The sequence below is a fragment of the Triticum aestivum genome, chromosome 3D (genome assembly GCF_018294505.1).
Source record: "Triticum aestivum cultivar Chinese Spring chromosome 3D, IWGSC CS RefSeq v2.1, whole genome shotgun sequence".
NCBI classification, from domain to species: Eukaryota; Viridiplantae; Streptophyta; class Magnoliopsida; order Poales; family Poaceae; genus Triticum; species Triticum aestivum.
In genome coordinates, this window is record NC_057802.1 from 235,626,375 (window position 1) to 235,638,841 (window position 12,467).

Genomic DNA, 12,467 nt, shown 5'->3' on the forward strand with positions numbered 1-12,467 from the left:
TCACACCGATAGGCCACTGGAAGCCGATGATTGGCTTCGCGAGATTGAAAGGAAACTGATTATCGCTCAATGCTCAGATCATGAGAAGGTGCTTTATGCGCCACACTACCTTACTGGAGCAGCCGCAGCATGGTGGGAAAACTTCCTACACATGCACCCCAGGGAACACAACATCACCTGGGAAGAATTCAAGGAAGGCTTCCGTGGGGCACACATTCCCAGGAGCATCCTAAAGATCAAGAAGAGAGAGTTTGATGACCTGAAGCAAAGAGGCATGACCGTCACAGAATACAACGGCCAGTTTACCCAACTGTCTTGTTATGCCTACGACGAGCACATGACAGAAAACAAGAAGATGGAAAAATTCCTGGACGGCCTGGCACCAGCATTAAGATGCCAACTGATTGTACACACCTTTCCGGATTTTAAGACGCTGGTGGACAAGGCCATCACCCTGGAGAATGAGCGCCGTAGTCTGGAAGATATCCGCAAGCGGAAGAGGGACAAGACGACTCTTGCCCGCAGCAACCGAGGCAAGACTGAGGTCCCAAGGACAGACACGAGGAGATCCACGACTACTGAGCCAAGACCCGTCGGACAATTTCATGCCAGAGACAAGGAGTTCACATACCGTCCAGGGGTCACCTGCTATGCTTGTGGTCAGCAAGGGCATTACGCTAAACAGTGCCCGAAGCCAAGGGACACGGCACCCAAGCCAAACAATGGTGGGAACAATCCAGCCCCCAAGCGCAACAACTTCAATCCCAGCAACAACCACAGGAGGGGTCACTTGAACCATGTGACCAGGGAAGAAGCGCAGAATGCCCCAGACATCGTGCTCGGTACGTTCCCTGTCAACACAGTACCTGCCACGGTTTTGTTTGATTCTGGAGCTTCCCATTCGTTCGTTTTGAAGAGTTTTGTTTCGCAACATGGTTTTCCGATACTCCCCTTGGAAAAATCTATGATCATCAAGTCCCCCGGAAATAAGCAAATTGCTCAGGGTTACTGCCAAGGAGTGGTCATTGAGTTCGAAGGACTACCATTCCACGCGAATCTCATCGTGTTGGAAAGTAAAGGACTGGATGTCATTTTAGGAATGGACTGGTTGACCACCAACAAAGGATTCATCGACTGTTTCAATCGGACAGTGATTCTCACTCACCATCACGGCAAGACTATAAGAGTTTCCGCTCAAGAAAGGCCACGATCACAGAAACCAAAACTGAACAAGATGGACATCGCAGAATTAAGAAAAGTGCCAGTGGTATGCGAGTTCCCTGATGTGTTCCCGGAAGAACTACCAGGCATGCCACCAGACCGAGAGATCGAATTCAGCATCGAACTAGCACCTGGCACCGCTCCCATTTATAAGAAGCCGTATAGAATGGCACCCTCCGAATTGATGGAGTTGAAGAAGCAGATAAAGGAGTTATTGGACAAAGGATTTATTCGAGCCAGCTCCTCACCTTGGGGTTCGCCTGTGTTGTTCGCCAAAAAGAAGGATGGGACTTTAAGGCTGTGCATAGACTATCGAGCCCTCAATATGGTCACCATCAAAACCAAATATCCGATGCCACGAATAAATGATTTGTTTGACCAGCTCGCACAGGCCAAGGTATTCTCGAAAATTGATTTGCGATCGGGATATCACCAATTGAAGGTACGGACGGAAGATATTCCCAAGACAGCTTTCACTTCCAGATATGGGTTATACGAGTTTACGGTGTGTCCGTTTGGCCTAACAAACGCCCCCGCATATTTCGTCCACCTCATGAACAAGGTGTTCATGAAATTCATGGACAAATTTGTGGTGGTATTCATTGACGATATTCTGGTTTACTCGAGGACACCCGAAGAGCATGCTGAGCACCTCAGAATGGTTTTGGGAGAATTGAGGAAGCATCAGTTGTACGCCAAGTTTAGCAAATGCGAATTTTGGCTAAGACAAGTTGGTTTCTTAGGCCATATACTGAACCAAGAAGGCGTAGCCATAGACCCAGAAAAGGTCAAGGCCATACTAGATTGGAAGCCACCCGCGAATGTTACAGATGTGCGGAGTTTCCTAGGAATGGCCGGATATTACAGGAGATTTATTGAAGGATTCTCCACTGTGGCAAAACCTATGACCCAACTGCTCAAGAAGGACAAGAGATTCGTATGGACGGAAGCATGTGAGCAGAGCTTCCAAGAACTCAAGAAAAAAAACTGACAACCGCACCAGTCTTAACTGTGCCAGACATACACAAGAGTTTTGAAGTATATTGTGACGCGTCCCGAAAAGGTCTCGGATGTTTACTAATGCAGGATGGCAAAGTTGTCGCATATGCCTCCAGGCAACTGCGAAAGCATGAGGAAAATTACCCAACACATGACTTGGAGCTAGCAGCGGTCATACATGCACTCAAGGAGTGGAGGCACTTTCTGTTGGGAAATCGTTGTGAAATATATACGGACCATAAGAGCCTCAAATATATCTTCACACAGCCAGAGCTGAATTTACGCCAACGACGCTGGTTGGAACTGGTCAAAGACTACGACGTCGGCATCCACTACCACCCAGGAAAAGCAAATGTAGTGGCCGATGCCCTTAGTCGAAACCCCAGCCCAGACAGTGACAGTCAGCAAAACTTGAGGCCTGAAGCGAGAGTTTGCTAGGCTCAACATAATGTTAGTCTCCGAGGGCACCGTATCAAACCTGGAGATACAACCCACCTTGATGGAACGAATTAAGAAGGCCCAACAGGGACATCCCAGCATCGAAGGCATAAAGAAGAAAATGAATACTAGTAAGACTTCAGAGTTCGTCACAGACAGTGAAGGAACATTGTGGTACCGAAAGAGACTTTGCGTACCTAACATTGAGGAACTCAAGCAACAGATCTTGACGGAAAGCCACACCGCTCCATATTCGATCCATCCTGGAGGAACCAAAATGTACAAGGACATCCAGGAAAGATTTTGGTGGCACGGTATGAAAAGAGATATAGCCACATTTGTTGCTTGTTGCGATTCATGCCAGCGTATCAAGGCCGAGCATCAAAAGCCAGCAGGGCTACTCCAGCCAAACCAAATACCGGAGTGGAAATGGGATGAAATAGGAATGGACTTCATTGTCGGATTACCCCGATCACAACGCGGAAATGATGCCATATGGGTCATCACAGGCCGACTAACCAAGGTTGCTCATTTCATTCCCGTGAAGACTACCTACTCCACACAGAGACTGGCAAAACTTTATCTCTCCCATATAGTTTGCTTGCATGGAGTCCCGAAGACTATAATATCAGACCGAGGCACCCAATTCGTCTCCAAATTTTGGGAACACATACAACAAGCTCTGGGCACACAACTGGCACTCAGTACAGCATACCACCCTCAGACAAGTGGACAAACAGAACGTGTAAACCAAATCCTGGAGGATATGCTAAGAGCCTGTGTGCTCACCTATGGAACCAGTTGGGAAGAGAGTTTGCCGTATGCCGAATTTGCGTACAACAACAGTTACCAAGCCAGCTTGCAAATGGCACCCTTTGAAGCATTGTACGGATGGAGGTGTCGTACCCCATTGAATTGGTCAGAAACAGGTGACGGCCGTATCTTCGGCCCAGATATGCTTAAGGAGGCCGAGGAAAAAGTTAAACAAATCAGGGACAGACTCAAGACAGCACAGAGCCGACAAAAGAGCTACTATGATCAGAAGCATCGAGAGGTCAGCTTTGAACCTGGTGATTCCGTATACCTCCGAGTATCTCCTATGAGGGGTCTGCAACGGTTCAAAATAAAGGGGAAACTAGCCCCAAGATTTATTGGACCATTTTGTGTGAAGGCACGAAGAGGCACGGTAGCCTACCAACTAGACCTACCCAAGGAGCTATCAGACGTCCATGACGTATTCCACGTCTCGCAGTTGACGAAATGTGTGAGTAACCCGGAGAAACATGTACCTCATGAGGACATTGATATGCAACCAGATCTCACCTACAGAGAAAAGGCCAGTAAAGATTTTAGAAGAGTCTGAACGGAGGACCCGTCAGAAAACGACAAAGTTTTTCAGGGTCCAGTGGAGCAACCACACTGAGGATGACGCCACATGGGAAAGGGAAGATTTCCTCCGAGCAGAGTATCCATATCTATTTGAGGATCAGCAGAAATCTCGAGGACGAGATTTTTCCTAAGGGGGTAGGTGTTGTGACACCCAAGTTTCTATTGAATTTTTCAAAAAAGATTTTATTTGACTTGAAGGGAGTGGTTTAAAAATTTTCTTCAAGAGAACTCTCACTCTCAAATATTTTTTCTTTATGGCAAAAATTTTATTTGGATTCACCCAAGATCTGCCTTTGACCTTGGGGGTTCTTGCTCTTCATTTGGGCTCAAGACAAAATGTTTTTCATTTGAGAGAATAACTTTTGAAAACCTTTTCTTGAATTTGCACTATGGCTTTTGGAAAGTACTTTGCCACTTTCAACTATTCCTTCTTGCCATGGCATAAGTGCAAATCCTCTCTCCTAACCTTTCCCTCACCTCTGGATCATGATTTGCATCAAATCCAGCAAGTTGAACCCCCCATGTATTTATTTTCCATTCAAATTCTATTCAAATATTTTATGTCTTCTATTCTACCACTTGGAGATTTACAAAGGAACCCCATTGTCTGTTTTGATTTTTGGCCCCAAACATCTTTCCCCTCCTAGTCCTTTGAACCCTCAACCTAGAACCATGAAGATCCACTGGTCTCCAGTTCAAAGATTTCAAACTACATCAACTGCAAGTTTGGACCAGATTTGCCAAATTTGGTGAAATTCATTCAAAACCTTCTCCAAAAATTCCAAGTAAATTCATGCAGCCTCTGGGTGCATTGAGTGACCAGCTCACCAAGTTACAGCTCCAGCCAAATTTCATCTCTTTACCAAAACCTACTGTCGAACACCTGCAGTGCATGGTCTTTGTCAAATTCAGTAAGTTCAGAGATTCAGTCAAGTGGCGGCTGTCGTTTTCTTCAGAAACGGGCATCGATCTCGCCAGTGCCATCGCGTCGCCTTGCTCCTCGTCCTCGCCCACTTGTTCCTGCACCGCACGAGTGCCTGGCATCTTGCGGGCGTCGGCGACGAGCAGCAGAAGGTGCGCCGCCCCGTGACCGACGCCGGCGGCGGCTTTGCGGACGCCAGCGGGAGACACAGCGCCGCCGACTCCACCCAGCGCCGCCCAAACCACCGGTGCCCAACGCGTGGCCGTCCACTCCCCCGAATGCGCTGCCGCTCTCGTCGTGAACCGCAGGGCGCGGAGCGCGCTCTCTGCCGCCGTTGAGCCCGTGCGGTCACCTCACCATGGGCAGACGCCATTACGCCAGGGCCAGCTCCGTTTAGCTGCAAAACGAGTCCCGTAACATCCACTGATGCTGCCCGACCGCTCAAACCCTCTGCCAACCCACTGCTCCGCCGTAATCGCTCGCCGAAGATTCTCCGTTCATGGCCACCCCGTCGATCTGCCTATAAATAGAGGTCCCGAGCTTCGACTCGAGCACCCACCAGCCCTACACTTCCCCTAGAGCACGCCCAGCCACTGGAAGAGCCGCGAGGGGGTCTCGTTCCTCGACTCCGGCCGCCGCGACCCGCCACGGGATCCAGCCCGATTCGCCCCCGTGTGTGCTCCGCAGCCCCCATTCTCTTGCCAGTAGCTTCTCCTTGTATCACCCGTTCTGACCCGCGCCTCAATTCGTACTTTGCAGCCCTCCACCGGAGTTCCCCAACCTCACCCGAACCGCCGTCCGCCGGAGATAGTGTCGCCGTCAACGTGGTGCTCCCCGTTGGACGAGTCCACCACCCACCGACGCGGAAGAAGACACTGAAGCTCTTGGTACCCTCCGTTTCTCCTAACTCGCCGTGGTTTGACGCCGGCATCCACCGCCGTCTTCGGGCGCCGGCGAGCTTTCAAACCTGACATGCGGGCCCCGCGTGTCAGCCTCTGTTTTATTTCCCCGAACCGTTTTCTGTTGGCGCCTTCGGGCAAAATACGTTTTCTCCTTGCGCTTGCGCATTCCCAGCCGAAGCGTTTTCTGTTTTCTCAGTTAAAACCCTGGAACTTTTCTGTTTCATTACAGATAAGTCCCTGGACAGAAACCTTTATAACTTTTTAATGAAAAGGTATTTTTGAGTGATTCTTTTTCTGTCAAAAATATTTGGCAAAGTTTCTGTGCATGTGTTGGTTTTCACGTTAGTACCCCGTTTCGTGATTGCCGTAGGTTCCGGGAGAGGGGACGGAGCCGCGAACTTCGCCGAGCTAGACTCCGACTTCTCCGAACCAGGCAAGCATGTTTGAACATTTGATATGGCAGATGTTTTGCATGTTCATGTGAAAGTTTGTGTGTGGCATATGAGTGTCGGTAAATATCTCGTTGCTTGTAAGGCAACGACCCGGTTGTTCCGAAGTTGCGATGACCTCTGATGAGAGGTGGCCTAATCATGTAGTGACATGAAGGGCAGCAAGGTGGTACTGTTGTAGCATGCCAGCCTTGCGTCATCCGACTCTCTTCGACGTTAACGTGGTTGGAGCCACGTTATCGATCTTTTCCCGCATGTTCCAAAGTTGCGATGACCTCTGATGAGAGGTGGCCTAATCATGTGGTGACATGAAGGGCAGCAAGGTGGTACTGTTGTAGCATGCCAGCCTTGTGTCATCCGACTTTCCCGACGTTAACATGGTTGGAGCCGTGTTATCGTCCCTTCCCCTTTCCGTGCTACCACATGTCTCATTGCCAGGATACGGTTTAGTAAGTTGGTAACCTCTTTCCGTGTACACACCAAACAGAGAGGCCGGGATGATGGTACCTTGGCCCAGGATTAGAGCCAGTCATTCGGTCAGGGGGCATGGGTGTTTCCGGTTGGGACCGAGAGGGGGGGCACCCCCTTATAGCGCGCGTATAGAAATTTGATCCCATGCTACGCGAGGTTGTAGCCTCCCCGACTCAAGGTTTTTTCTTGAATGTTGCCGAGGGTGATCCCTGGCTTCGGATGGTTAAATTGGGTGTGTACTGGTTAGCGTGTTCCTTCCAGAACACCGTAGACGGAACTAGTCCCCGTGACTACTGAAATCCGTTGGCTGTGGTTAAGTACAAACTCTGCAGGGTCAATTCTTTCCAAATCATCGTATCCATGATCAGTTATGTAGACTTTATATCCAAATCTATCCGTGTGAAAAACTTGCCCCCGGTGAACAAGCTCAAGTGGTAAATTCAATTTCATTGTTATTCCTGTGGATGGACTAACATTATATTTGTCTCGTGCTTGTGATAAGTTATATTCCTGAACTATTGTATTGTTGTGTTACAATATAAGCCCTTTATGAGACGTCGCGCAGACGTCCGACTGTGGCGTGTACTCGTCTCTCACTTTAAATATATGCCCTTTATGCGATGTCGCTCAGACGTCCGACTGTGGCATGTACTGTCTTTATTTTCTGTTATAAGCCCTTTATGTGGTGTCGCCCCGACGCCCGACTGCGGCATTGTTATTCCGCATTTTCCGCTCGAGGAGTCTTTCAGACACTCGTTTGGCACCAGTATTATTATTCCGCATTTTCCGCTCGAGGAGTCTTTCAGACACTCGTTTGGCACCAGTATTATTATTCCGCATTTTCCGCTCGAGGAGTCTTTCAGACACTCGTTTGGCACCCGCATTACTATTCTGCAGTTTCCGCTCGAGGCGTCATTCAGACCCTCGCTTGGCACCTAGTATTTATTATCTCTATGTCTGATCGCTCTGGTTAACTTGTTCATGTGTTTCATGTTTGCATTTGTTATACCTTATGTCTGAACTATCTTGCGAGTACTTTCATAGTACTCACCTGGCTTGTTGATTTGGCCAGATGTTGACGAAGGCGATCTCTTGGATGAAGAGTTTGATAGCGCGTCCGACGCCTAGAGGAGTCCCAGTCAGTCCTGCGCGATCCCGGATATTGGTCACTTGTATCGTTTACGCTTCCGCCACCCGCAATAAGTCTTCTCGAGCCTCACTCCGACGCTCGAAGAGTTGTAGTATTCTGGAATCATGTCACTCGCTTCGCGATGATATTTCCACCACCGTTTTTATTGTGAGTTAGTAGTTTGCCACCCTATCCGCCGTATTGTTTTATCGGCGTGCATGTAATAAATTGTTGGGCAGTCTCTGCTCAACCTTGTATTATATTTAGTACTCCTGGTATTTTTCTTCTGTGACCAATATATTGTCTATCAGTGAGAAGGAATTCTTCCTCGCTGGTCCGTAACAGGGATTGGTTTCTCAATAATTATTTTATTGAAAAACCGGTCGTGACAAGCTTGGTATCAGAGCCAGGCTGACTGTAGGAAGCCACTAGGTGCGATCGCTAATCGGTTATTAGCGTCTTTAGTGCTCCTTCAGCATTTTGCAATTGTAGCTATTTTCTGTTGGTCATCATAAAATTTATGACATGACTACTCAGAATTTTTGCCTACTTTTGTAGATGGCTGGCAGCGGCTGTGAGAATCGAGTGTTCACCAACGTGCCCGAGGGGTTTGTCAAGCTCCTCGTCTCCATCACCAAGCTCGCGATCGGGCCAGCAGCTCGCCCGGAGTTCACACTCTATCAGCACAAGCTCAGTGACGACGTGTCTATGCACCAGGCTGTGGTGCAATTCAGGGGAGGACGATCTGCTGCTCGCCATTTCCGTTTTACGGGAAGGGCCATGCCTACGGAGAGGCATGCCATGCAGATGGCTGCCCGTGAGGCGATAGCTCGCCTTCGGGACATCCTTCCTACGATGAAGACTCGTCGCTACCGCTACCTCCCATGCCATGTGCCATACACCAGCCACTATGCGTTCGCCTGCCATCGGGGAGAGCGAGATGAAGCCATCGAGATGGTTGTGGAGTATCTCAAGGCTCTGGAGGAGTCTTTCGACAACCTCGTAGATGATCTTGTGGCTGCCCGCATGGACTTAGTCCGGGGCGGTCCTGCCAGCAGGAAGGAGCTTCTCCACACGGTGCCGCCTCTGACATTCGTCTCGTCTTCAGCCTCGTATGCACCGGCCGTTTTGGCCACTGCTCGCCGTCTGCCTACCACTGAGGAGTTCGACCGAGTCATCGCTCCTACTCCAGTGAGAGCCGCACCGCCTGCCACACGCGCTCTACCACCAGTCGCCCCCGCACCATCACCGCAGCACAGCGTCGCACGCCAGGAACCAGCTAGAGAGGAGGAGGTTGATTCTCCTGGACCGCCGAGCCTTGCCATCGGCAAGGGGAAGGAGATCTTCACCATCTCCGACTGAGAGCACCGAGTAGCTGCGTGTTATGCCTGCTTGTATGATGTGTTGTTTTTATCTGTACGCTAGTTTGTATTGGTGTGTTTGCTGCCTTCCGGAGTAGTACGCTAGTTTTTAATAACATGTCAGGATTGTGTACGCACAACCTGAGTGCTGTATCTTGTATTTGCTTTCGCATGTAAGATTTGTGTTAAGCACTTCTTCTCCGTGAAAATCATTTGTGTTTCTTTGAAAACCTAGAAGCCTTTTTGATTTTTGCCTTTGTAAGAGTTTTCCTGCGCTACGCAGTTTTTTCTCATGGGTTTTGCAAATGATACCCCAGACTGGAAAAATGTCTCGCCCTTGGACTCGCTCTATGCCCAATCAGCCAGAAGAGGTTTACGGAACACAGACCAGCAACAATTTCACTCAGGGACAGTCCAGCCAACAGGACAGCGAAGCGGCACTATCTCAAGTATGCCGTCTCTTCGAGCAAAGCCAGCAACAGCACCAGGAGATGATGAACCATGTCATAAACATGGGAAATCACCGTGAACCCTATCAACCACATTCCAAGTTATCTGAGTTGCAGAAGACTCGCCCCTCAACTTTTGCTCACACCGATAGGCCACTGGAAGCCGATGATTGGCTTCGCGAGATTGAAAGGAAACTGATTATCGCTCAATGCTCAGATCATGAGAAGGTGCTTTATGCGCCACACTACCTTACTGGAGCAGCCGCAGCATGGTGGGAAAACTTCCTACACATGCACCCCAGGGAACACAACATCACCTGGGAAGAATTCAAGGAAGGCTTCCGTGGGGCACACATTCCCAGGAGCATCCTAAAGATCAAGAAGAGAGAGTTTGATGACCTGAAGCAAAGAGGCATGACCGTCACAGAATACAACGGCCAGTTTACCCAACTGTCTTGTTATGCCTACGACGAGCACATGACAGAAAACAAGAAGATGGAAAAATTCCTGGACGGCCTGGCACCAGCATTAAGATGCCAACTGATTGTACACACCTTTCCGGATTTTAAGACGCTGGTGGACAAGGCCATCACCCTGGAGAATGAGCGCCGTAGTCTGGAAGATATCCGCAAGCGGAAGAGGGACAAGACGACTCTTGCCCGCAGCAACCGAGGCAAGACTGAGGTCCCAAGGACAGACACGAGGAGATCCATGACTACTGAGCCAAGACCCGTCGGACAATTTCATGCCAGAGACAAGGAGTTCACATACCGTCCAGGGGTCACCTGCTATGCTTGTGGTCAGCAAGGGCATTACGCTAAACAGTGCCCGAAGCCAAGGGACACGGCACCCAAGCCAAACAATGGTGGGAACAATCCAGCCCCCAAGCGCAACAACTTCAATCCCAGCAACAACCACAGGAGGGGTCACTTGAACCATGTGACCAGGGAAGAAGCGCAGAATGCCCCAGACATCGTGCTCGGTACGTTCCCTGTCAACACAGTACCTGCCACGGTTTTGTTTGATTCTGGAGCTTCCCATTCGTTCGTTTTGAAGAGTTTTGTTTCGCAACATGGTTTTCCGATACTCCCCTTGGAAAAATCTATGATCATCAAGTCCCCCGGAAATAAGCAAATTGCTCAGGGTTACTGCCAAGGAGTGGTCATTGAGTTCGAAGGACTACCATTCCACGCGAATCTCATCGTGTTGGAAAGTAAAGGACTGGATGTCATTTTAGGAATGGACTGGTTGACCACCAACAAAGGATTCATCGACTGTTTCAATCGGACAGTGATTCTCACTCACCATCACGGCAAGACTATAAGAGTTTCCGCTCAAGAAAGGCCACGATCACAGAAACCAAAACTGAACAAGATGGACATCGCAGAATTAAGAAAAGTGCCAGTGGTATGCGAGTTCCCTGATGTGTTCCCGGAAGAACTACCAGGCATGCCACCAGACCGAGAGATCGAATTCAGCATCGAACTAGCACCTGGCACCGCTCCCATTTATAAGAAGCCGTATAGAATGGCACCCTCCGAATTGATGGAGTTGAAGAAGCAGATAAAGGAGTTATTGGACAAAGGATTTATTCGAGCCAGCTCCTCACCTTGGGGTTCGCCTGTGTTGTTCGCCAAAAAGAAGGATGGGACTTTAAGGCTGTGCATAGACTATCGAGCCCTCAATATGGTCACCATCAAAAACAAATATCCGATGCCACGAATAAATGATTTGTTTGACCAGCTCGCACAGGCCAAGGTATTCTCGAAAATTGATTTGCGATCGGGATATCACCAATTGAAGGTACGGACGGAAGATATTCCCAAGACAGCTTTCACTTCCAGATATGGGTTATATGAGTTTACGGTGATGTCGTTTGGCCTAACAAACGCCCCCGCATATGTCGTCCACCTCATGAACAAGGTGTTCATGAAATTCATGGACAAATTTGTGGTGGTATTCATTGACGATATTCTGGTTTACTCGAGGACACCCAAAGAGCATGCTGAGCACCTCAGAATGGTTTTGGGAGAATTGAGGAAGCATCAGTTGTACGCCAAGTTTAGCAAATGCGAATTTTGGCTAAGACAAGTTGGTTTCTTAGGCCATATACTGAACCAAGAAGGCGTAGCCGTAGACCCAGAAAAGGTCAAGGCCATACTAGACTGGAAGCCACCCGCGAATGTTACAGATGTGCGGAGTTTCCTAGGAATGGCCGGATATTACAGGAGATTTATTGAAGGATTCTCCACTGTGGCAAAACCTATGACCCAACTGCTCAAGAAGGACAAGAGATTCGTATGGACGGAAGCATGTGAGCAGAGCTTCCAAGAACTCAAGAAAAAAAACTGACAACCGCACCAGTCTTAACTGTGCCAGACATACACAAGAGTTTTGAAGTATATTGTGACGCGTCCCGAAAAGGTCTCGGATGTGTACTAATGCAGGATGGCAAAGTTGTCGCATATGCCTCCAGGCAACTGCGAAAGCATGAGGAAAATTACCCAACACATGACTTGGAGCTAGCAGCGGTCATACATGCACTCAAGGAGTGGAGGCACTTTCTGTTGGGAAATCGTTGCGAAATATATACGGACCATAAGAGCCTCAAATATATCTTCACACAGCCAGAGCTGAATTTACGCCAACGACGCTGGTTGGAACTGGTCAAAGACTACGACGTCGGCATCCACTACCACCCAGGAAAAGCAAATGTAGTGGCCGATGCCCTTAGTCG